This window comes from Bombina bombina, chromosome 1 (genome assembly GCF_027579735.1).
Source record: "Bombina bombina isolate aBomBom1 chromosome 1, aBomBom1.pri, whole genome shotgun sequence".
Classification (NCBI taxonomy): Eukaryota; Metazoa; Chordata; class Amphibia; order Anura; family Bombinatoridae; genus Bombina; species Bombina bombina.
In genome coordinates this window covers 1,015,947,382-1,015,972,467 of record NC_069499.1, presented here as the reverse complement: position 1 = coordinate 1,015,972,467, position 25,086 = coordinate 1,015,947,382, and the positions used below count along the sequence as shown (strand labels likewise).

General features: G+C 41.7%; 1 protein-coding gene across 4 annotated transcripts in view; it reads right to left on the bottom strand.

Moving 5' to 3' along the window:
* ARHGAP40 (Rho GTPase activating protein 40) overlaps positions 1–25,086 on the bottom strand; it is a 403,388-nt gene that overhangs the window by 136,905 nt on the left and 241,397 nt on the right. The window lies entirely within an intron of this gene.

Here is a 25,086-nt window from a genome sequence, read left to right as displayed (position 1 = left end):
AAAAGTAAATTGGAAAATTGTTTAAAATGACATGCTCTATCTGAATCATGAAAGTTTATTTTGGCCTAGACTGTCCCTTTAAACTTGCACAAAAAAGTTATAAGGGCTCAATGATATGAGGTCTCGGGTGTTAGAAGAAGAAAAAGGCAGTCTTTAAAAGAGACATTAAACACTTTGAGATGGTAATAGAAAATGATAAAATCGTATATATATAAAAAAAAAAAATTTGCAATATACTGTTATTATTTATTTCGTCCCCTTCTCCTGTAATTCCATTCTGAAATTGTGAGCATTTCAGTTCCTGTTAAGAATGGAAGTGCTGAATACTGTTATATTCCACACAGCCATTGGCTGCACACTCTAGTGAACTATTTATAGCTGTTCCAAATTAGCCACAGCAGAAAGGGTAACCTAATTTACAAAATGGCAGCTCCCATTGTTTTATAGACACTAAAACTTTACACTTAGTTTGTCAATATTTAATCAACTAATAAAACCTTAAAAATACATCTACATGTTATTCTCAGACTAACATTTTATTCGAATGCATCATTCTATCTAGCATTTATATAGTGTTTAATGTCCCTTTAAGGGCTAAAACATAGAAATGTTTATATGGGTGTACATATATATACACACACATACACACTATGGCCTCTACTTATCAAGTCGTCAACCGCAAATATGCTGGAATTCCGCAGCGTATTTGTGGCGAGCCTGATTCGCCTTAGTTATCAAACCCTACAGACCGGCAAAAGTAGAATTTAGTGATGTAACATACGATCCGCCGGACTCAGTCCGACACAGATCGATGCTTACGTCACTACAAATGTTCCGAACACAAGTTTGGCACTATCGGACTACTTTTGCTCAGCACTTTTCCGGCCCAGCGTACCTGGTTTTCAATCCGCCGCCCTGGAGGCCGCGGATCCCATAGGAATCAATGGGAGTCGGAAAGCAGCGAGAGCTCATGTTCGCTGCTGCCCGATATCCCATTGATTCCTATGGGAATGTCTACACCTAACACCCTAACATGTACCCCGAGTCTAAACACCCCTAATCTGCCCCTCCCTACACCGCCGCCACCTACATTATACTTATTAACCCCTAAACCGCCGCTCCCGGACCCCGCACCAACTAAATAACGTGTTTAACCCCTAAACTGCCGCTCCCGGAGCCCACCGCCACCTACATTATACTTATTAACCCCTAATCTGCTCCCTCCTACAAAGCCGCCACCTATATTACATTTATTAAAGTGAAAGTAAAGTTAGGTAGTCAGCTATGCACAGTTACATCGGTTAGTTAAAAATAATAGGAGTTTAATTCATCGTTTTTCTGTAAGCTTACTCTAAATAACATTGTCGCCGCAAATAAACTGATATTTTTCCGATTTTACAATCATCCCGTTTTTCAATACCTATTTTACTTCCTTGTCACGTTTATATTTTATCCTATTGATTTTTTGGCCGATCGGCGGCCGTGACGCTACGTCATCATAATATCTAATCTATTGCGCATGCGCCAAATCTGTTCTACACAGAATTCTGTCGGACGCGCGTGCCCAATTCGCGCATGCGCACAGCATTTTCTCTGTTGCTGCCGAGAAAGTAATCTGTTTACACTGCTGCTCCGCAACAACATTGAATCGCATGCGCATTGTAGCCCTGATCGCCTATTCGCCCATGCACAATGCGTTCCGTGATCGTGAACGCGCATTTCAGCTACGTATAGAGCGGGTGGAACCACTCTATACGTAAAGGCCAAAAAATACAGGCAGAGGAGGGTGGGCGGAGCAAGGACGAACACGGTAGGGAAATAAGATATTAAAATATAACGTAAATTTTGTAAAAAAAAAAAAGAAACCATAGCGATCCCTAGATATTATTGCTAAAGATTACATTTATGTGTTGCAGAGGTAAAAAATTTACTTTCACTTTAACCCCTAATCTTCCCCCCCTACACCGCCGCCACTATATTAAATGTATTAACCCCTAAACCTAAGTCTAATACTAACCCTAACATCACCTAACTTAAATATAATTTAAATAAATCTAAGTAAAATTATTCCTATTTAAAACTAAATACAGTGAGGCCCCGGTTTACGCACGACTCGGTATACGAAATTTCGGTTTACGAAATCGAAATTTGAAGAAAATTTGACTCGGTTTACGAATTTTTTTCGCAATACGAAACAAAATGCCGGTTTGCCCCCCTCGGTTTACGAATATTTTTCGCAATACGAAACCAGTGGCCCCTGTGCCCCCTGCATACTCAAGTATGATTGAATTAATGAAGTTTGGGTACCAGTGTAGAGGTGTTGGAGAGGTTTTGGAGCCATTTTGCAGCAAGTTGTTGAGCCTTTTGGAGCCATTTGCAGCAAGTTGTTGAGCCTTTTGGAGCCATTTTGCAGCAAGTTGTGGAGCCTTTTGGAGACATTTGCAGCAAGTTGTTAAGCCTTTTGGAGCTATTTGCAGCAAGTTGTGGAGCCTTTTGGAGACATTGGAGCCATTTGCAGCAAGTTGTTAAGCCTTTTGGAGCCTTTTGGAGCATTTTTTGGACACTTTACTTGAATTTTTTCGGACCTCCGGAACGCATTAATTGATTTTCAATGCATTCCTATGGGAAACCGTGTTTTGGTTTACGAATTTTTCGCAATACGAAACGACCCGGAGAACGAATTAAATTCGTAAACCGAGGCCTCACTGTACTTACCTATAAAATAAACCCTAAGCTAGCTACAATATAACTAATAGTTACAATATAGCTTAGGATTTATTTTTATTTTACAGGCAAGTTTGTATTTATTTTAACTAGGTAGAATAGTTATTAAATAGTTATTAACTATTTAATAGCTACCTAGTTAAAATAAATACAAAAGTACCTGTAAAATAAAACCTAACCTAAGTTAAAATTACACCTAACACTACACTATCATTAAATTAATTACCTACATTAACTACAATTAACTAAAATTAAATAAAATTATCTAAAGTCCAAAAAAAAACAAAAAAACTAAATTACAGAAAATAATAAAATAATTACAAGTTTTTTAAACTAATTACACCTAATCTAATCCCCCTAATAAAAGTCCTACCCTATACTAAATTACAAATAGCCCTTAAAAGGGCTTTTTGCAGGGCATTGCCCCAAAGTAATCAGCTCTTTTACCTGAAAAAAAGTACAATACCCCCCAACATTAAAACCCACCACCCACACAACCAACCCTAATATAAAACCCACCCAATCCCCCCTTAAAAAACACTAACCCCTTGAAGATCACCCTACTTTGAGACGTCTTCACCCAACCGGGCCGAAGTCCTCCACGAAGCCGGGCGAAGTGGTCCTCCAGACGGGCAGAAGTCTTCATCCAAGCCGGCCAGAAGAGGTCCTCCAGATGGGCAGAAGTCTTCATCCAGGCAGCATCTTCTATCTTCATCCACCCGGGGCAGAGTGGCTCCATCTTCAAGACATCCGACGCGGAGCATCCTCTTCGGCCGATGTCTTCTTGCTGAATGAAGGTACCTTTAAGTGACATCATCCAAGATGGTGTCCCTTAGATTCCGATTGGCTGATAGAATTCTATCAGCCAATCGGAATTAAGGTAGAAAAAATCCTATTGGCTGATGCAATCAGCCAATAGGATTTAAGTTCAATCCTATTGGCTGATCCAATCAGCCAATAGGATTGAGCTCACATTCTATTGGCTGTTCCAATGAGCCAATAGGATTGAGCTCGCATTCTATTGGCTGTTCCAATCAGCCAATAGAATGCGATCTCAATCCTATTGGCTGATTGGATCAGCCAATAGGATTGAAGTTCAATCCTATTGGCCGATTGCATCAGCCAATAGGATTTTTCCTACCTTAATTCCGATTGGCTGATAGAATTCTATCAGCCAATCGGAATTCATGGGACGCCATCTTGGATGACGTCATTTAAAGGAACCGTCATTCAGTCGTCGGATGTCGTTGGAAGAGGATGCTCCGTGTCGGATGTCTTGAAGATGGACCCGCTCCGCGCCGGATGGATGAAGATAGAAGATGCCGCCTGGATGAAGACTGGAGGACTTCGGCCCGGTTGGGTGAAGACTTCTCAAGGTAGGGTGATCTTCAAGGGGTTAGTGTTAAGTTTTATTAAGGGGGTACTCGGTGGGTTTTAGAGTAGGATTGGGTGTGTGGGTGGTGGGTTTTAATGTTGGGGGGGCTTTTAAGGGCTATTTGTAATTTAGTATAGGTTAGAGCTTTTTATTATTTTGGGGTGCTTTTTTATTTTATTAAGGGGATTAGATTAGGTGTAATTAGTTTAAAAAACTTGTAATTATTTTATTATTTTCTGTAATTTAGTTGTTTTTTTTTGGACTTTAGATAATTTTATTTAATTTTATTTAATTGTAGTTAATGTAGGTAATTAATTTAATGATAGTGTAGTGTTAGGTGTAATTGTAACTTAGGTTAGGTTTTATTTTACAGGTACTTTTGTATTTATTTTAACTAGGTAGCTATTAAATAGTTAATAACTATTTAATAACTATTCTACCTAGTTAAAATAAATACAAAATTGCCTGTAAAATAAAAATAAATCCTAAGATAGCTACAATGTAACTATTAGTTATATTGTAGCTAGTTTAGGATTTATTTTATAGGTAAGTATTTAGTTTTAAATAGGAATAATTTTATTTAGATTTATTTAAATTATATTTAAGTTAGGTGGTGTTAGGGTTAGTGTTAGACTTAGGTTTAGGGGTTAATACATTTAATATAGTTGCAGCGGGGTCCGGGAGTGGCGGTTTAGGGGTTAATAAATATAATGTAGGTGGGGGGGGGCAGATTAGGGGTTAATAAGTATAATGTAGGTGGCAGTGGGCTCTGGGAGCGGCGGTTTAGGGGTTAAACACTTTATTTAGTTGTGGCAGGGTCCGGGAGCAGCAGGATAGGGGTTAATAACTTTATGTAGGTGGTGGCGGTATAGGGGGTGGAAGATTAGGGGTTAATATGTATAATGTAGGTGGCGGTGGGCTCCGGGAGCGGCGGTTTAGGGGTTAAACACTTTATTTAGTTGCGGCAGGGTCCGGGAGCGGCGGTTTAGGGGTTAATACATTTATTAGAGTTGCGGTGGGCGGCGGTATAGGGGGTAAACAGTATAGTGTGGGTGTTTAGTGACAGGGTACCAAGAAAGCTGTAAAAAAGCCGAAGAGCAGCGAGATCGATGATTGTTAGTTAACAACAGTCTGCTGCTCATCGCCCCGTACTTGGTGCATGGCTTTTTGATAGCTTTTTTGATAATTTTGGAGAACATATTCAGGTCCGCGGCCGCGATGTTAGGCGATCTTAGGAGAGCGCATTGGTGCCGTTGAATGCAGGTAAGTTGACGGCTTGATAAATAGAGGCATATATATATATATATATATATATATATATGTATATGTATGTATGTATGTGCATTGGAGCCCTATTGCTGTCAAGTAGATGAAAACATGTAAAAGCACATTTATGCAATACTCATATTTAAAGGAATAGTTTAGTCAAAATTAAACTTTCATGATTCAGATAGAACATGCAATTTTAAGCAACTTTCTAATTGACTCCTATTTTCCATGTTTCTTTGTTCTCTTTATTTGAATTTAGTAGCAGGCCCATTTTTGTTTCAGCGCCTGGTAGAGCTTGCTGATTGGTTGGCTACATTTAGACACCAATCAGAAAGTTCTACCCAGGTTCTGAACCAAAAATGGTCCGGCTCCTATGCTTACATTCTTGCTTTTTCAAATAAAGATAGCAAGAAAACGAAGAAAAATTGATTATAGGAGTATATTTGAAAGTTGCTTAAAATTGTATGCTCTATCTGAATCATGAAAGTTTAATTTTGACTAAACTATTCCTTTAATAAAGTGTTATACTGTGTATTTACTAAAATTATTTAATATTCCAATTTTCTGCACATAGCGCAAAAAGTTAACTTCTAGCGTAGTTAGCACTCTAGCGGGAGCGTTAAATACCACTCCACTTGTAATCTGGCCCATAGCTAGATAAACAGCTCCTAAGCTAAAAAAAAATCTAATATTAATTGAGGGACCTCACTGTACTGACAACACTTGTTATATCATCTTGCTAGAGCAGAGAGCTTTAGATCACAGGGCCCTTATTATCAATGCTTAAAAATACTGTCCCCTCCCAAATCATGCCCTTAATTAGAATCAGGGATAGGCACAGACAAAGGCTGTGGCGGACATTTTCCAAAGTACAGACCTTAGTGAAGGACACCAAGGTACATTTGAAATTAAAAAACTAAATTTATGCTTACCTGATAAATTTATTTCTCTTGTGGTGTATCCAGTCCACGGGTTCATCCATTACTTGTGGGATATTCTCCTTCCCAACAGGAAGCTGCAAGAGGACACCCACAGCAGAGTTGTCTATATAGCTCCTCCCCTAACTGCCACCCCCAGTCATTCGACCGAAGACAAGCAAGAAAAAAAGGAGAAACTATAGGGTGCAGTGGTGACTGTAGCTTAAAAATAAAAAACACCTGCCTTAAAATGACAGGGCGGGCCGTGGACTGGATACACCACAAGAGAAATAAATTTATCAGGTAAGCATAAATTTTGTTTTCTCTTGTAAAGGTGTATCCAGTCCACGGGTTCATCCATTACTTGTGGGATACCAATACCAAAGCTTTAGGACACGGATGAAGGGAGGGACAAGGCAGGAACTTAAATGGAAGGCACCACTGCCTGTAAGACCTTTCTCCCAAAAATAGCCTCCGAAGAAGCAAAAGTATCAAATTTATAGAATTTCGAAAAGGTATGAAGCGAAGACCAAGTCGCCGACTTACAAATCTGTTCAACAGAGGCCTCATGTTTAAAAGCCCATGAGGAAGCTACTGCTCTAGTAGAATGAGCTGTAATTCTTTCAGGATGCTGCTGGCCAGCAGTCTCATAAGCTAAGCGTATTATACTTCTTAGCCAAAAAGAAAGAGAAGTTGCCGAAGCCTTTTGGCCTCTCCTCTGTCCAGAGTAGACAACAAACAAAGCAGATGTTTGACGAAAATCCTTCGTAGCTTGTAAATAAAACTTTAAAGCACGAACCACATCAAGATTGTGTAATAGACATTCTTTCTTTGAAGAAGGATTAGGACATAGTGAAGGAACAACATTCTCCTGATTGATATTCTTATTAGATACCACCTTAGGAAGAAACCCAGGTTTGGTACGTAACACTACCTTAACAGAACTTTCCAAGATAAAAGCTTAATATCTATGGAATGCAAAGGTTCAAACGGAACCCCTTGAAGAACTTTAAGAACTAAATTTAAACTCCATGGCGGAGCAACAGGTTTAAACACAGGCTTGATTCTAACTAAAGCCTGACAAAACGCCTGAACGTCTGGAACCTCAGCCAGACGTTTGTGCAAAAGAATAGACAGAGCAGAAATCTGTCCCTTTAAGGAACTAGCTGACAATCCCTTCTCCAATCCTTCTTGGAGAAAAGTAATATCCTAGGAATCCTGACCTTACTCCATGAGTAACCCTTGGATTCACACCAGTGAAGATATTTACACCATATCTTATGATAGATCTTCCTGGTGACAGGCTTTCGAGCCTGAATTAAGGTATCAATGACCGATTCGGAAAAACCACGCTTTGATAGAATCAAGCATTCAATCTCCAAGCAGTCAGACGTAGAGAAATTAGATTTGGATGTTTGAAGGGACCTTGAAGTAGAAGGTCCTGCCTTAGCGGCAGAGTCCATGGTGGAAAAGATGACATGTCCACCAGATCTGCATACCAAGTCCTGCGTGGCCACGCAGGGGCTATCAAGATCACCAAAGCTCTCTCCTGCTTGATCTTGGCAATCAGACGAGGGAGCAGAGGAAACGGTGGAAACACATAAGCCAGGCTGAAGGACCAGGGCGCTGCTAGAGCATCTATCAGCGCTGCCTTGGGATCCCTGGACCTGGACCCGTAACAAGGAAGCTTGGTGTTCTGATGAGACGCCATGAGATCCAGTTCTGGTTTGCCCCATAGTTGAATCAACTGGGCAAATACCTCCGGATGTAGCTCCCACTCCCCCGGATGAAAAGTCTGCCGACTTAGAAAATCTGCCTCCCAGTTCTCTACTCCTGGGATATGGATAGCTGAGAGATGGCAAGAGTGAACCTCTGCCCATAGAATTATCTTTGAAACCTCCAACATTGCCAGGGGGCTCCTTGTTCCTCCCTGATGGTTGATATAGGCTACAGTCGTGATGTTGTCCGACTGAAATCTGATGAACCTGACCGCAGCTAGCTGAGGCCAAGCCTGAAGAGCATTGAATATTGCTCTTAGTTCCAGAATGTTTATCGGAAGGAGGGCCTCCTCCTGAGTCCACGAACCCTGAGCCTTTAGGGAGTTCCAGACTGCACCCCAGCCCAGAAGGCTGGTATCTGTCGTTACTATAGTCCATTCTGGCCTGCGGAAACTCATTCCCTTGGACAGATGGACCCAAGATAGCCACCAGAGAAGAGAATCCCTGGTCTCTTGATCCAGATTTAGTAGAGGGGACAAATATGTGTAATCCCCATTCCACTGATTGAGCATGCAAAGTTGCAGTGGTCTGAGATGTAGGCGGGCAAACGGAACTATGTCCATTGCCGCTACCATTAATCCGATTACCTCCATACACTGAGCCACTGACGGATGGGAAGTGGAAAAAAGAGCACGGCAGGAAGTTAGATGTTTTGACAACCTGACCTCTGTCAGAGAAATCTTCATTTCTACTGAGTCTATCAGAGTTCCTAGGAAGGAAACTCTTGTGAGAGGGGAGAGAGAACTCTTTCCTTCGTTCACCTTCCACCCGTGAGACCTCAGGAATGCCAGAACAATGTCCGTATGGGACCTGGCGATTTGAAAAGTCGACGCCTGTATCAGGATGTCATCTAGGTAAGGGGCCACTGCTTTTCCCCCGCGGCCTTAGAACCGCCAGAAGGGACCCTAGAACCTTCGTAAAGATTTTTGGTGCCGTGGCTAACCCGAAGGGAAGAGCCACAAACTGGTAATGCCTGTCTAGGAAGGCGAACCTGAGAAACTGATGATGATCCCTGTGTATCGGAATGTGTAAATAAGCATCCTTTAAATCCACGGTAGTCATATATTGACCCTCCTGGATCATAGGTAGGATGGTTCAAATAGTCTCCATCTTGAAGGATGGGACCCTGAGAAATTTGTTTAGGATCTTGAGATCCAAGATTGGTCTGAAAGTTCCCTCTTTCTTGGAAACTATAAACAGATTTGAATAGAAGCCCTGCCCCTGTTCCTCCTTTGGAACTGGGTGGATCACTCCCATAACTAGTAGGTCTTGAACGCAATGTAAGAATGCCTCTCTCTTTATCTGGTTTGCAGATAATTGTGAGAGATGGAATCTCCCCTTTGGAGATGAAGCTTTGAAATCCAGAAGATATCCCTGGGAAACAATCTCCAGAGCCCAGGGATCCTGGACATCTCTTGCCCAAGCCTGGGCAAAGAGAGTAAGTCTGCCCCCCACTAGATCCGGTCCTGGATCGGGGGCTACTCCTTCATGCTGTCTTAGAGGCAGCAGCAGGCTTTTTGGCCTGTTTCACCTTGTTCCAAGCCTGGTTAGGTCTCCAGACTGGCTTGGACTGGGCAAAATTTCCTTCTTGTTTTGTGGAAAAGGAAGATGAAGCTGCGCCACTCTTGAAGTTTCGAAAGGAACGAAAATTAGTCTGTTTGGTCCTTAACTTGTTGGACCTATCCTGGGGAAGGGCGTGGCCATTTCCTCCAGTAATATCAAAAATTATCTCCTTCAGTCCAGGCCCAAATAGGGTCTGCCCTTTGAAGGGGATATTGAGAAGTTTAGACTTTGAAGTGACATCAGCTGACCAGGATTTAAGCCATAGCGCCCTACCCGCCTGAATGGCAAAACCTGAATTTTTAGCCGTTAGCTTGGTTAAATGAAAAACGGCGTCAGAAATAAATGAATTGGCTAACTTAAGAGCTTTAAGCCTGTCAAGGATATCATCCAACGGGGTTTCTACCTGTAGAGCCTCCTCCAGAGACTCGAACCAGAAAGCCGCTGCAGCAGTGACTGGAGCAATGCATGCAAGAGGCTGGAGAATAAAACCTTGTTGTATAAAGATTTTCTTAAGGAAACCGTCTAATTTTTTATCCATAGGATCTAGGAAAGCACAACTGTCCTCGACAGGAACAGTTGTACGCTTCGCTAGGGTAGAGACTGCTCCCTCCACCTTAGGGACCGTCTGCCACGAGTCCCATGTAGCGGCATCTATAGGAAACATCTTTTTAAAAGCAGGAGGGGGAGAGAACGGTACACCTGGTCTATCCCATTCCTTAGTAATAATTTCTGAAAACCTCTCAGGGATTGGAAAAACTTCAGTGTAAACAGGCACTGCAAAGTATTTGTCCATTTTACACAATTTCTCTGGGACTACAATGGTGTCACAGTCATCCAGAGTCGCTAAAACCTCCCTGAGCAACACGCGGAGGTGTTCAAGCTTAAATTTAAATGCTGTCATTTCAGAGTCAGACTGAAGTAACGCCTTCCCTGAATCAGAGAAGTCACCCACAGATAGAAGCTCTCCTGCTTCAACTTCTGCACATTGTGAGGGTATATCAGACATAGCTACTAAAGCGTCAGAGAGCTCTGTATTTGTTCTAGCCCCAGAGCTGTCTCGCTTTCCTTATAACCCTGGCAGTTTGGACAATACCTCTGTGAGGGTATGATTCATAACTGCCGCCATGTCTTATAAGGTAAACGCATTGGACGCGCTAGATGTATTTGGCGTCCCTTGAGCGGGAGTTAGAGGTTCTGACACGTGGGGAGAGCTAGATGGCATAACCTCCCTTTTGTCAGTCTCAGAAACCTCAGGTGATAAATCTTTAAAAGCCATAATATGATCTTTATAACTTATAGAAAGGTCAGTGCATTTGGTACACATTCTAAGAGGGGGTTCCACAATGGCTTCTAAACATAATGAACAAGGAGTTTCCTCTATGTCAGACATGTTTAACAGACTAGTAATGAGACCAGCAAGCTTGGAAAACACTTTAATAAATGTGAAAAAAGCAATAATATAAAAACGGTACTGTACCTTTAAGAGAAAAAAACTACCACATAAACTGCAAAACAGTGATAAAAAGTAGTAAACTCGGGGGCGGAGCTTGGCCGCTTTGAGAGATGGCCGCGTGAAGGGATAGCTCCTAGGCCCACGTCTCTAAGCCTAAATAAAAATAGCCTCACACAACGCCTAAACATACCCGGGAGAGAAGCAGAATACCCCAGGACCCTGCCAAACGGATCGGCTTGACCGCTGCACACTCCGTACTACTATACCAGCTAAACGGCGGAGCGAGCGGTCGCACAGAGGAGGAAGCAGCGCCATCTTAAGAGTGAGGCCTAGTGACAGGACGGATGCAGCTAACGCACCCGCTCGGCTGAAGCTATCTCTGGGTTGCTGTCTCCCTCACTATATAAGGGGAGAGCAGCACACATAACTGGGACACTTACGCTGCAGCTACAGATCGGTAAGCAAATGCTGATATCCTTTGCTACTAGCAATAAAGTAGCAGTGATTACACGCTTAACTCCATTGACGGCCCAGCCACACAGCTCAACATATAGCAGGCCTATAAGTTGCACTAACCACCACCGGGGCCACAGAAACAGTGAAATACACACAGTACACTGTACCCAGGTTATATCACAAGCCTCAAGCGAAGCCTAAACAATTTGTCTCACCAGGGAGGCAATACTTTAATTTCAGAGACAGTATTCAGATACTAGACAGCATAGCCACACAGTCTGCAGGGGAAGAGGAACACTAGAGCAAACAGAGCTCCAATGCCTGCACGCAAACCAACTAAACCTGACGGGCTGTCAAGCTCAAAAATGCCGCAAAATTACCTTAGACAGCCTGAAGCAGGATCATTGCCCCAGAATGAAAACCCAAGCAATAGTACTACCAGAGAAACTGATCAGAGCGCCACACTGTCACCACACTCCACTTCATATCTTACAAAAGAAGACTTAAAATCTCTATGTACAAAAGAAGATGTAAAAGAAATAGTTTCAGAGGTCAAAAACTGGTATGGAGAACTAAAAAGGGACATCTCAAGGGTGACACAGAGAGTTACTACATTAGAAGAAAGCCACGAAGTGGCCTTTAATGACATACAACATATCTCCCGCATAGCTTATGAACAAGACGAAACTATCCAACACCTCATGGACAGGGTGGAGGACTTGGATAACCGAGGTAGAAGGAACAATCTGAGAATACGGGGCATTCCCGAAAGCATCCAACCTAATGCTCTGGAGGGATGCCTGCAGGACCTCTTCCGCACTCTCAAAGGTGACAACAGCTCTCCGGAGATCCAAATCGAAAGAGCACACAGAGCTCTGCGGGCGAAACCCCCCCCAAAAGCCCCGCCGAGGGATGTTATCCTTAAAATTTTACATTTCAAAGACAAAGAAGAGCTACTAAAATTGTCCAGGCAGAAGAAAGACTTTACGCATGCAGGAATCAAAATCCAGATCTTTGCTGACCTAAGCCCTGCCACCCTGCAGAAACGAAGAGAACTATCTTATATCACCACCACTCTACGAGATCAAAATATTCCGTATAGATGGGGCTTCCCGGTCAGCATCATAGCAACCAGAGGAGACACAACTGCGGTGTTCAAGCACAAAGAAGATCTCCCAAGATTTTGTGAAGCATTGAGGATTTCCATCAAACACAGTGACACTTCTCCTGACAACCCATCGGATTTGAACGCTCTCCGACCCAGACCACGGCCTTACCGCGAGGAAACTCGTGGAGAGGCCATTAATACTCAACAACCCCCTGCTCCAGATAAAGACTCTACTCCTGGGGACTGAAACTTTACAAGCCCCTTTCTCCTGGAACTGATCTAAAGACTACAGTTAGAAGGCTACAGGTCGTATGTTTACTTTATTGTATTAAAATGTTTACATGTCACTATAGGCTAGAGATGTGGGATACTTCCCACTCTATTACTGTATTTTCTCTGCTATACTGAGGGTTCTCTCTTAAGCAAATCCTATTCTTGCTTTTTTCCCTACAGGTTATTGTTATATTGTTTGCAAGTTTTGAATATATCTGATATAGCATCCTTGTTTTTATGTGTGCGTGGCCCCGGGGGGGCCTCCTTCCGGTCGACTCGCTAGTGACAGACCTTGCCAGTGTGACTGCCCCCCACTCACAGATCATTAGAGCTTCTCACACCTTGGTCAACCCGCTCAGTCACAAATGGCAGACACTCACACACATAGGGCTCAACCTATCACACTTATTACAATCAATGCAAAAGGATTGAACAGCTCAGAGAAACATTCGGTAGCATTCAGACAGTTACACCAGGCTAAGGGGGATATAATTTTCATTCAAGAGACGCATTTCCAGAGAGGCAGGGAACCAAAATACACCAACAATCAGTACAGAACGGCCTTTCTGGCCTCAGGTAAAAGCAAAAAGGGAGGGGTGGGCATCTGGATACGCAATTCCATTAAATTCCAACCCAAACACGTAGAAAAAGACACAAACGGCAGGTACATAATAGTAACAGGCCTCCTCTTTGACCGCCCTGTGACGCTTGTAAATGTGTATCTCCCAAACTCAGATCAACATGTAGTATTCAAGCAGCTAACTCAGCTACTGCTCGAACATATGTCAGGCATACTATTACTGGGAGGAGACCTTAACCTCACACTTGACCCTACCCTTGACACCTCCACTAGGAAGACCAATGTACCGAAGAAGACAATTAAAGCTGTGACAGCACATATACAACAGCTTAAGCTACATGATGTGTGGAGACACATCAACCCATCAACACGTGACTATACCTTTTATTCACACCCCCACCGTACATACTCAAGAATTGACTATATACTGAGTGACCAGTCAGGACTGTCCCTGATAGAAAACTCCAATATACTCCCAACAACGTGGTCAGACCACGCCCCGGTAACATGTAAGCTAGACTGGCCAACCGCCCCGATTTTACCCTTCATCTGGAGACTAGACGAGTATCTTTTGAACAACCCACTGATCAAACTAGACATAGACACCACATTAGGGCATTACTTCCAAGAAAACACAGCTGGCAGCATCTCTCCCACCACACTGTGGGAAGCGCACAAATGCGTAGTAAGGGGGGACTTCATTAAGCACAAGTCCAGGGAGATAAGGGATAACAGACAATTTCTGAATTCCACACTGGCCCAAATCAAATACTGGGAAACAGAACATAAAAAGAAACCATCCTCCGACTCTATCCTGGGGCACCTCACACAGGCCAGATCTGAACTCAAGAATTACTTAAATAAAATGTACCAGCGTAAAACCGCTATACTTAAACAACAGTTCTATGACAACAACGACAAAGCAGGAGCATCTCTAGCGAGAGCTCTTAGACGCAAACAGTTGAATACTCATGTACATTCCATACAAGACGGGGAGGGACACAGTCACAGGGATAGCAAACAAATCGCAGAAACATTTAGACGCTATTATGAAAAGTTATACAATTTAGAAACTGACTGCACACAAGACGACATAGACAGATTCTTGAGAGACGTAGACCTCCCCTCGCTCTCAAAAGGCGACTCAGACATTCTAGAAGCCCAAGTTACATCGACCGAAATAAAAATGGCCATCAAAAGCATGCCTAACGGGAAAAGCCCTGGTCCTGACGGACTCAGTGTTAAATACTATAAGAGTTACATCCATCATCTCCTAATCCCCCTTACCACTGTCTTTAACTCCCTTTTAGAAGATAATGGTTTTACAGAACAAATGCTAAAGGCATACATAACGGTTCTCCCCAAGGAAGGTAAAAAACCGGATCGCCCGGAAAATTTTCGTCCCATTTCCCTGCTGAATGTGGACTTAAAAATATATGCAAAGGTGTTAGCCACCAGAATAAACAAGTTGCTCCCGACATTGATTCATTCTAACCAAGTGGGCTTCGTCCCCGGCAGGGAAGCCCGGGACAATACCCTAAAAATACTACAGCTGATCTCTTATGCTCAGCTCCGTGGGGTCCCAATGGCCCTGGTTTCAACGGATGCCGAAAAGGCCTTTGACAGGGTCCATTGGGGGTTCCTGAGAGCAACCATGATCAAGATGGGGTTTAGTTTAACATTCATAGCACGCATCTTCTCTCTATACATAAAACCCACTGCCCAAGTCAAAGTAAACGGACTGCTGTCCGACAACTTCTGCATACAGAATGGGACGAGACAGGGGTGTCCGCTCTCGCCCATCCTGTTCGCCATTTCCATTGAGGCACTGGCGCAGAAGATTCGCTCAGACAACCAGATTCAGGGCATCGAGACGGGGACTGCCGAGCATAAGCTCGCGCTCTACGCCGATGACATTCTGCTTACCCTTACGGAAGTGGATACCTCACTCCCTAAAGTATTAGAGATTTTCAAAGACTATGGCAAAGTGTCCAACTTCCACCTTAACCTTAGCAAATCAGAATTACTAAATGTCACCTATAAGGCTGATCGGTTGCCGAAAGTCATTTTGAACTGTCCTCTGAAGAGACAACATTCAAAAATGAAATACTTGGGCATTTATCTCTCACCCGATCCGCTAGTACTGTTCCAAGCAAACTACAAGACCTTGGAAAACAATATTACCTCAGACTTATCCAGTTGGAAAAACAAGTCGATCTCCTGGCTGGGGCGAATCGGAGTAATAAAGATGAATGTGCTGCCTAGACTCCTCTATTTGTTGCAAACCACACCGATACCATTGCCACCAGGATACCTGGAGAGAATCCAAACCCTTATAGAACAATACATCTGGAAAGGTATCAGGCCGAGGGTGGCTAGGCGGTCCATTCATCTCCCGAGAGACAGGGGGGGGTTGGGCGTTCCAAATATCTCAGTGTATAAGCAAGCAATAGCCTTACATAGGCTGTTGGACTGGTGCCATAATGATACATACAAAGATTGGATCAAGTTAGACTGAGATATTTTAAATACGGACAATGTTGGCCCCCTCGCATGGCTAGATCCAAAACATAGACCGAAGGCCACAACGTCTTTTCCTCTACTCACTGACTTCTCCACATGGGACAGGCTACTTAACACTTCCACAAACATATCTACAAGAGTATCCCCGCTCCTTCCTATCTATAATAACCCCTCGTTACCTTGGGACCTTAAAGGTAAAAGGACCAACGAACATGACCACATGGCAGACCGGGTGTGGCACACGATAGCCGACGGTCACAAACTCAAAGACCTAGACAGGATCAGGGAAGATACACCACATATCTCACTAACTTGGTTCTCACACAACCAACTAGGGCATTTTCTCTCTACACACCAACACAAACAACAACTGGGGAGACCACTGACCCCTTTTGAGTCCTTATGTGTGCAAGTTTCGCCTATTAGTCATGCAATATCCAAAATGTACAAGCTTCTTCTAGTAGATGATACTCAAATACTCCCCTCATACACCAAAGCGTGGGAGAGGGAACTACACACAGATATCTCACACCAGGAGTGGCAGAGAGCTTTCGACCACACGAAACGCTCCTCAATATCAGCTAGGGTGCAGGAGTCTAACTATAAATTCTTATCCCGGTGGTACCTCACGCCAAACAGATTGCAATCCATATATAAGACTGCCTCACGGAGGTGCTGGAGGGAATGTGGAGGTGAGGGGTCCTTGTCACATATCTGGTGGGGATGCCCCGAACTTGATTCATACTGGACAGGGATACTTTCCCATATAAAAGATATAGTAGGCCACGCCTTGCCCAATGACCCCAAGATACTACTCTATATGTCCCTTCCTAAGCTAGAGAATAAGATCTCTAAAGCCTTACTGATGGTCATGTTGAATAGTGCCAAACTGTTAATACCCAGGTACTGGAAATCCAGGACAGTCCCGACTGTAGCGGAATGGAGAAAGGAGGTCTCCACACACCTTAACCTGGAAAGATACCACCACCTCACGCATGATACATTAGATATACATGACCAAATGCTGACAATGTGGACCTCTAGCACAGATGCTCTGACAGAATAGACCATAGTACCGACATGGTCCTCGCCCCTCTCCCTCCCCCCCTTTTTCCCACCCCCCCCCCCCCCCCCCCCGGGGGCCGCGCTAACTTTACTGCTAACATTCTCTGAAACACATATGATGCTGCTACACCTTATTATGTTACTATTTGACTATGTTTTATCAATGTTTACTTGGATTCTTTCTACCCCAGTTGGAAGTGGGATGGCAGAGGTTGGACTTTTGGACATTCTATACACCTCCTTACCCCACCATACCCCAAGCTTTACATTCCTGTAAGCTCGGCCTAGGCCAAGCTCCATCTGGAAATCTTTATCTTTACAACTGTAAGATGCAAACAAAACATGTCTTTGTCATTTACTGCCTGCTTTATATTGCATCATTTTGCTATGTTTGTATTCTTTTTTTTATTCTCTCTTTCAATAAAGCTCTTTGAAACCAAAAAAAAAAAAAAAAAAAAAAAGTAAATTTTTACAGTGTGTATAAGGGACTAAAGCAGCATTGCACCCACTTGCAAATGGATAATTAACCCCTCAGGCCCAAAAACGAATTAGAAAAACATTAAAACTGCTAACAAACAGTCAAACACACTGCCACAGCTGTGCTGTGGCTCCTACCTGCCCTTAAAAACTATTTTTTCAGGAACAAAACCCTCTATAGAGGTCCTATAAGCCAGAGGACTCCTTCAGGGAAGCTGGATGTCTCAGACTGAAAATCAACTGCACATTTAGAGCTTGAAAATAGGCCCCTCCCTACCATGCACTCAAAGTCAGAGGGCCTTAAAAAGTACTCCTAGGAGTAAACTAACAAGCCATGTGGAAAACTAGGCCCCAAATAAAGATTTATCACCCTCAGAGAAAAAACGTTTTTATTATTATAAATCATGCAAACGTTTTTACACTAAGTATTAACATGAATATTACCCTTATTTGCAAGCATGATCCCAGTTGTTGTTAAATCACTGTATCAGGCTTACCTTAAATATACCAGGCACTGTCAGCATTTTCTAGACCTTATCATCTCTCTAGAAAAAAATATACTGAACATACCTCAAAGCAGGCAATCTGCAGACCGTCCCCCCAACTGAAGTTTTCTTTCCATACTCTTCAGTTATGTGTGAGAACAGCAATGGACCTTAGTTACAAACCACTAAGATCATCAAAACCTCCAGGCAGAATTCTTCTTCCAATTTCTGCCTGAGAGTAAAAACAGTACAACGCCGGTACCGTTTAAAAATAACAAACTTTTGATTGAAGGTAAAAACTACACTAAGTCACCACATCTCTCTTGATACTTCCTTTCTTGTCGAGAGCTGCAAGAGAATGACTGGGGGTGGCAGTTAGGGGAGGAGCTATATAGACAGCTCTGCTGTGGGTGTCCTCTTGCAGCTTCCTGTTGGGAAGAAGAATATCCAGGGCCGTCTTTAATATTGACTGGACCCTGGGCAAAAATTTTCTTGGGCCCCCCCCATGCAATTTCGCTCTCCACCCCAACATCCCAAAAAACAACTAAATCAATTTTTTTTTTCATTATTAGCCCAGCAGTGGATTATCCACTGCTGAGCTAATCATTAAAAAAAATGAAATAAATTGCAATATGTGAAACTGGACCTAAGCAGTACTAATAAGTAAATAAATATATAAATTCCTCCACTGTGGATTCATTTAATATTCTTTTGAATGTGATTCTGGTGTGAGGTTAGTTGGTTAAAGAGATTTAGGGCAGCCAATAGGAGCAAAGCAAGGTAAAGACTGAGGAGGAAGCATGGAGGTGCAGTATAAGTTTACTGACTGGAACAGCAGAACTACTATGGGAAGCTGTAAAATCTGAGACAGAGAGAAAACAAAAACTATAAAAATAAACCTTACATTAATGTGTGAAGTATCAGCATGACACTATACATCAGCCACAGCAGCACGTCACTTCTTTGCTAGGAACAAGTTCCCTCTCACCTTGCACTAGATAATGCTGCATGGGGAGGGGCGTGTGTGCACTCACTTATTCTTCCCACTGACACCTTTCTACAAAGCACTGTTCCCCTAACAAACTTCAGTTAATTGATCTTAGGGCCACAGCAGAAAGAGCAGGGCTAAGGGGACCAGCAGACTGGATGCTGTCTGTCCAAGGCTGCATGGATACAGTGTGAGATGAGTCACACAGCCTCAAGACTGAAGAGAGCAGTGTATGCAGCTGCACAGATGCTCAAATCATCACGTGCTTGCCGCTCCAGCTTTCTGCTGCATGCGCCTACAGTCAGCCCTACCCAGAAACAATCCCTACCACCAGAGCTGTTACCTGGTAAAAGTGGTAACCTCAGTAGGACCTTTTGTGATGCAGTGGGAATGGCTGGATGCTGAGTTAGGGCTTTGCATTCAGTGCTGCACAGTGCACATCTAAAACAGCACATGGCAATAGCTTGGCATATCACATGACACGGCACGATCTGGCACAGTTTAAGAAAAAAAATATATAAGCAGAGTACTTTTGACAGTATTAGGACTGAATGTGTGTGTTCCCCATGTCAAATCAGCAGTCTGGTATGAACCATAAAAAAAAAAAAAAAAAAAAATTTTTTTTTTTTAGGACTCTTGGGCCCCTCAATAGAAACTGGGCCCTGGGCAGCTGCCCCTTTTGCCCTGTGTTAAAGACGGTCCTGAGAATATCCCACAAGTAATGGATGAACCCATGGACTGGATACACCTTTACAAGAGAAACATTATTTTTTAGTTCTTGGTGTTATTATACTGATGCAGATACCACTGATCCTATAACCAGCCCTCCTCTGACTATACCCAAGTGCCAGTGTCACTACTGTGTTATTATACTGATGCAGATACCACTGATCCTATAACCAGCCCTCCTCTGACTATACCCATGTGCCAGTGTCAGTACGGTGTCTTTGTATAGAGCTGGGGGTTATTATACATTTGCAGATACACATCCAGTATTTCACTCAGGCTTTATTTATTCCATAACTTATCACCCAATATCGCTAGCAGTCTCTTGACAAGCCACTAACTTTATTCACACTCTATTTTTTTTTTTATTTCTATTATTTAATCAGAAAGAAAAGATATACTAAGGTTGTGGCGGACACTGCAAGGGCTAGTCACGGACACCTTGCCTATCCCTGATTAGAATGCCCCATTTGTCATTTTCTAAATGCTGGAAATTATAGTATGCACTAGACGTGTGCATTTGAATCCTTTGATCCGAATGTGGAAGAGGGCGGTTGCTTGTGGCATTCGACTCTTTTCGGAGACGGATTGTTCTTCTTGTGAGAGTGCAACACACTGAGATCTGGATTTGCACAGATCTTAGTGTGTTGAACCTTCACAATAATAAATCTGGCTCTAAAAAGAGCTGAATGCCACGAGTGACCACCTTCTTCTGCATTCAGGTCCTAATGAAAGATCCGAATCCAGACGTCTAGAATCCACTAAAGTTCTCATTTACTAATGATCAGTACAGAGATTGATGCTAAGGGTACATATCAATAGCACTCTTATCCAACTTCTTTAAGCCAAAAAAATAACTTGATAAAATATAACTTTTATTTCCAACTGTTAAAAATGGGTGAGTATAATTAAAATCAATATTGCAAAGTTACATTTCTTTGTATGTCTATATTTCGAAATCCTATCAGCCAATCGGAATTAAGGTAGGAAAAATCCTATTGGCTGATGCAATCAGCCAATAGGATTGAAGTTCAATCCGATTAGCTGATCCAATCAGCCAATAGGATTGAGCTCGCATTCTATTGGCTGTTCCAATCAGCCAATAGAATGCAAGGTCAATCCTATTGGTTGATTGCATCAGCCAATAGGATTTTTCCTACCTTAATTCCGATTGGCTGATAGGATTCTATCAGCCAATCGGAATTCAAGGGACGCCATCTTGGATGACGTCACTTAAAGGACCAGTCATTCAGTCATTGGCCATTGGATGACAAGGATGCTCCACGTCGGATGTCTTGAAGATGGACCCGCTCCGCTCCAGAAGGATGAAGATAGAAGATGGTGGTCTGGATGTCCTCTTCTGGCCGGATAGGATGAAGACTTCGGACCCTCTGGAGGACCACTTGTGCCCGGCTGGGTGAAGACGGCTCAAGGTAGGGTGATCTTCAAGGGGATAGTGTTAGGTTTTATTAAGGGGGGATTGGGTGGGTTTTAGAGTAGGGTTGGGTGTGTGGGTGGTGGGTTTTAATGTTGGGGGGGTATTGTATTTTTTTTTACAGGTGAAAGAGCTGATTACTTTGGGGCAATGCCCCACAAAAGGCCCTTTTAAGGGCTATTTGTAATTTAGTATAGGGTAGGGAATTTTATTATTTTGGGGGGCTTTTTTATTTTATTAGGGGGATTAGATTAGGTGTAATTAGTTTAAAATTCTTGTAATTTTTTTTTCCTGTAATTTTTTTTTTTTTTTTTTGTAATTTAGTTTATTTAATTTAATTGTAATTAATTGTAGGTAGTTTAGGTAATTAGTTTAATTATAGTGTAGCGTTAGGTGTAATTTTAACTTAGGTTAGGGTTTATTTTACAGGTACTTTTGTACTTATTTTAGCTAGGTAGTTATTAAATAGTTAATAACTATTTAATAACTATTGTACCTAGTTAAAATAAATACAAAGTTGCCTGCAAAATAAATATAAATCCTAAGCTAGCTACAATGTAACTATTAGTTAGGGTTTATTTTATCGGTAAGTATTTAAATAGGATTAATTTATTTAATTATGGTAAATTTATTTAGTTTAATTTAAATTAAATTTAATTTAGGGGGGGTAAGGGTTAGACTTAGGTTTAGGGGTTAATAAATTTAATATAGTAGCAGCGACGTTGGGGGTCGGAAGATTAGGGGTTAATAAATGTAGGTAGGTGTTGGCAATGTTAGGGACAGCAGATTAGGGGTTAATAAAATTTAACTAGTGTTTGCGAGGCGGGGGTGCGGCGGTTTAGGGGTTAATACATTTATTAAAGTGGCGGCGATGTCCGGTTGGCAGATTAGGAGTTAAACATTTTATTTAAGTGTTTCCGATGTGGGGGGGGGGGTTCGGTTTAGGGGTTAATAGGTAGTTTATGGGTGTTAGTGTACTTTTAGCACTTTAGTTAAGAGCTTTATGTTCCCGTGTTAGCCCATAAAACTCTTAACTACTGACTTTTATATGCGGTAAAAGTCTTGCCAGGAGAGGGTCTACTGCTCACTTTTTTAGGCGATCGTAATACCGGCGTAAGCCAAATCCCATTAAAAAGATAGGAATTGACGTAAGGGGATTTGGGGTAAGCTAAAATCACGGAAAAAAAGTGAGCGTTAGACCCTTTCCTGCCTGACTCGTAATACCAGCAGGCGTTAAAAAGCAGCGTTGGGACCCCTCAACGCTGCTTTTTAAGGCTAACGCAAGACTCGTAATCTAGCCGTTAGTGACTCATTAGGCCTTCTATAAAATGGTGCTCAGCATCTAAAAGATATGGTCCCCTATGGCACAACTCACAGAAATCACTGATCTCTGAACTCTGTCTCCATTCAAGGACTTCCCTTTCTGAGAATGCTTTTAAATGTAATTCCTAATGTGCTTTCCTTGTGTCCTCCATTTACAAACTGTTCATCCTCTTTGTTTCTTCTCTTTTATGTTCTATGTACATTGGTTTTGTGTCTATTTTATGTTCTTTTTTTCCCTAGACACCAAAAGCATATAAGCAGGGCTTGCCCTATTTCTGTGCCAAGCAAGCTCATAGTGATAGGGATTAAAAGCAGCTCTGTAGAAGTGTGTCAGATTGGGCTAGCAATAATGTTCATTATTAAAGCAGATAAACCATATAAAAGAGAACTAGTTATGTTTGAGAAAACCTTCTAATGTATTCATTTATCCCAAAAACATAGCAATGTCCTGTTTTGGAACACAGGTGTCACAGTCAGAGAACCAACTCATATAAAATTTATTTTTAAAATAAATTTAAAGGGGCATGACATTCAATTTATTTAGTTCATAATTCAGATAAAGCAGACAATTTTAAAGACCAGACAATTTACTTCTATTATCAAATGTGTATTGTTCTCTTGGTATCCTTTGTTGAATGAGCAGCAATGCACTACTGGGAGCTAACTGAGCACATATGGCAAGTTAATGACAAGAGGCTTATATGTGTAGCCACAAATCACCAGCTAGCTCCCAGTAGTGCATTGCTGGTTCTGGGTTTACCTAGATATGCTCTTCAACAAAGGATACCAAACAAACAAATTAAATTTGATAACAGAAGTGAATTGGAAAGTTGTTTAAAATTGCATGTTCTATCTTAATTATGAACGTTTAATTTCTGTAGCAAAGACCCTCTGTGCATTGCAGGAATCAGGAACCTCTGCATAATTTTAGAAAATTCATAACATTCTTCTTACGTCAACTAAATGTGTCACAGATGCACAGAATAGCTGAACGGTTTCTAAAATCAAGCAGCAGTGTAGTAAGTGTATGGCTACCAGCGAGTGCACATTGCTACGTGACACATTGCTGCCCCCTGTGCTGACCTGAGGGTTAAGCTTGGGACAAGCAAATATTTTAAGTAAGGCCCCACCTTACTGGGCAATGTTTTGAGGAATGCTACCTATTACATTGCTATATGTCAGTGCTGTTCTACAATGCTGTGGCAAAATGTATTCAGGAATTAAACATAATCAGATATTTAACTGGATAAAGAAGTAAAAAACATTAACACAACGCATTATTTTAATTGTTTGCGCCAAATGGATGTAGTTATTATGTCACACAGTAGTTTGCCCAGTGTACCTACGTCCAATACTCTGGCACAGGTTGCTGTCCCGCTGTCAATTTTAATAGCAGGAGCTGCAACTGGGAGCATCTGCCTTTATATGGTAAGGGAGCATCCTAGAGAAGCTTTTACAACCATTTGTGTTATGATTGCACAAGCCGTATGTAAATAATTTCAGTGAGAAACCCAAAGTTTGTGAAAAGGTTTTTTATATGATCGCATTTAGCTGCGAGATAGTGGCATAAAATATACCAAAATGGGACTAGATCAATACCTTGGGTTGTCTTATTAAAATATCTATATAGTTTTAATAGGTAAACCTAAAAAACAAAGGTTCTGTTTCTGTTTAAAACGGAACTCCGGGCAAGATTTTCTCTGAAATTCCTGGTAGTGAAGGGGTTAAGGGATTTTTGCACAAAGATTAAAAAAAAATAGTAAAATTCACAAATAGCAATGTTAAATTATTGCTGTACTAGGTGTATTTTGTTTTATGCAAAATGGATAATGAAATTGACAAAACAAAAGATGTATCTGAAAATTCTTTAAAAAATAAAAAAGAGGGAAGGATGGCTGTTCGGCAGACAGATTAAATTATGCAAATGATCTGAGATGAAAGCATTTATTGTGTAGTAGGGCATTCTTGCTACCAAAACCCACATTGCATTAAAAACTAGCATAAAATGAATAATGTTTTAGTTTATTACAGTATTTTATTTTAAGAGAAACTCCATTTTTGTAGTAGGGATTAAACACGGTCAAATTACATGTGCAGTGAACTCAAACTATACGGATATTGCTAATTATTGTAACAAACAGATGTATGTCTCAGTGGCTATTATATTCTGCGGATGACACGAAGGGTGCCGATTATTTGTCTTTACCTACATCATTAACAGATTGGCAGTAAGAAAAGGGAACTTATTAAAGGGACATGAAAGACAAAATTAAAGGGACACTGAACCCAAAAATTTTATTTTGTGTTTCCGATAGAGCATGCAATTTTAAGCAACCTTCTAATTTACTCCTATTAGCAAATGTTCTTCATTCTCTTGGTATCTTTATTTGAAAAACAAGAATGTGAGTTTAAATGCCGGCCCATTTTGTTGAACTACCTGGGTTTTTCTTGCTGATTGGTGGATACATTCATCCATCATTAAACAAGTGCTGTCCAAGGTTCTGGACTTTCTTTTTCAAATAAAGATAGCAAGAGAACGAAGAAAAATTGATAATAGGAGTAAATTAG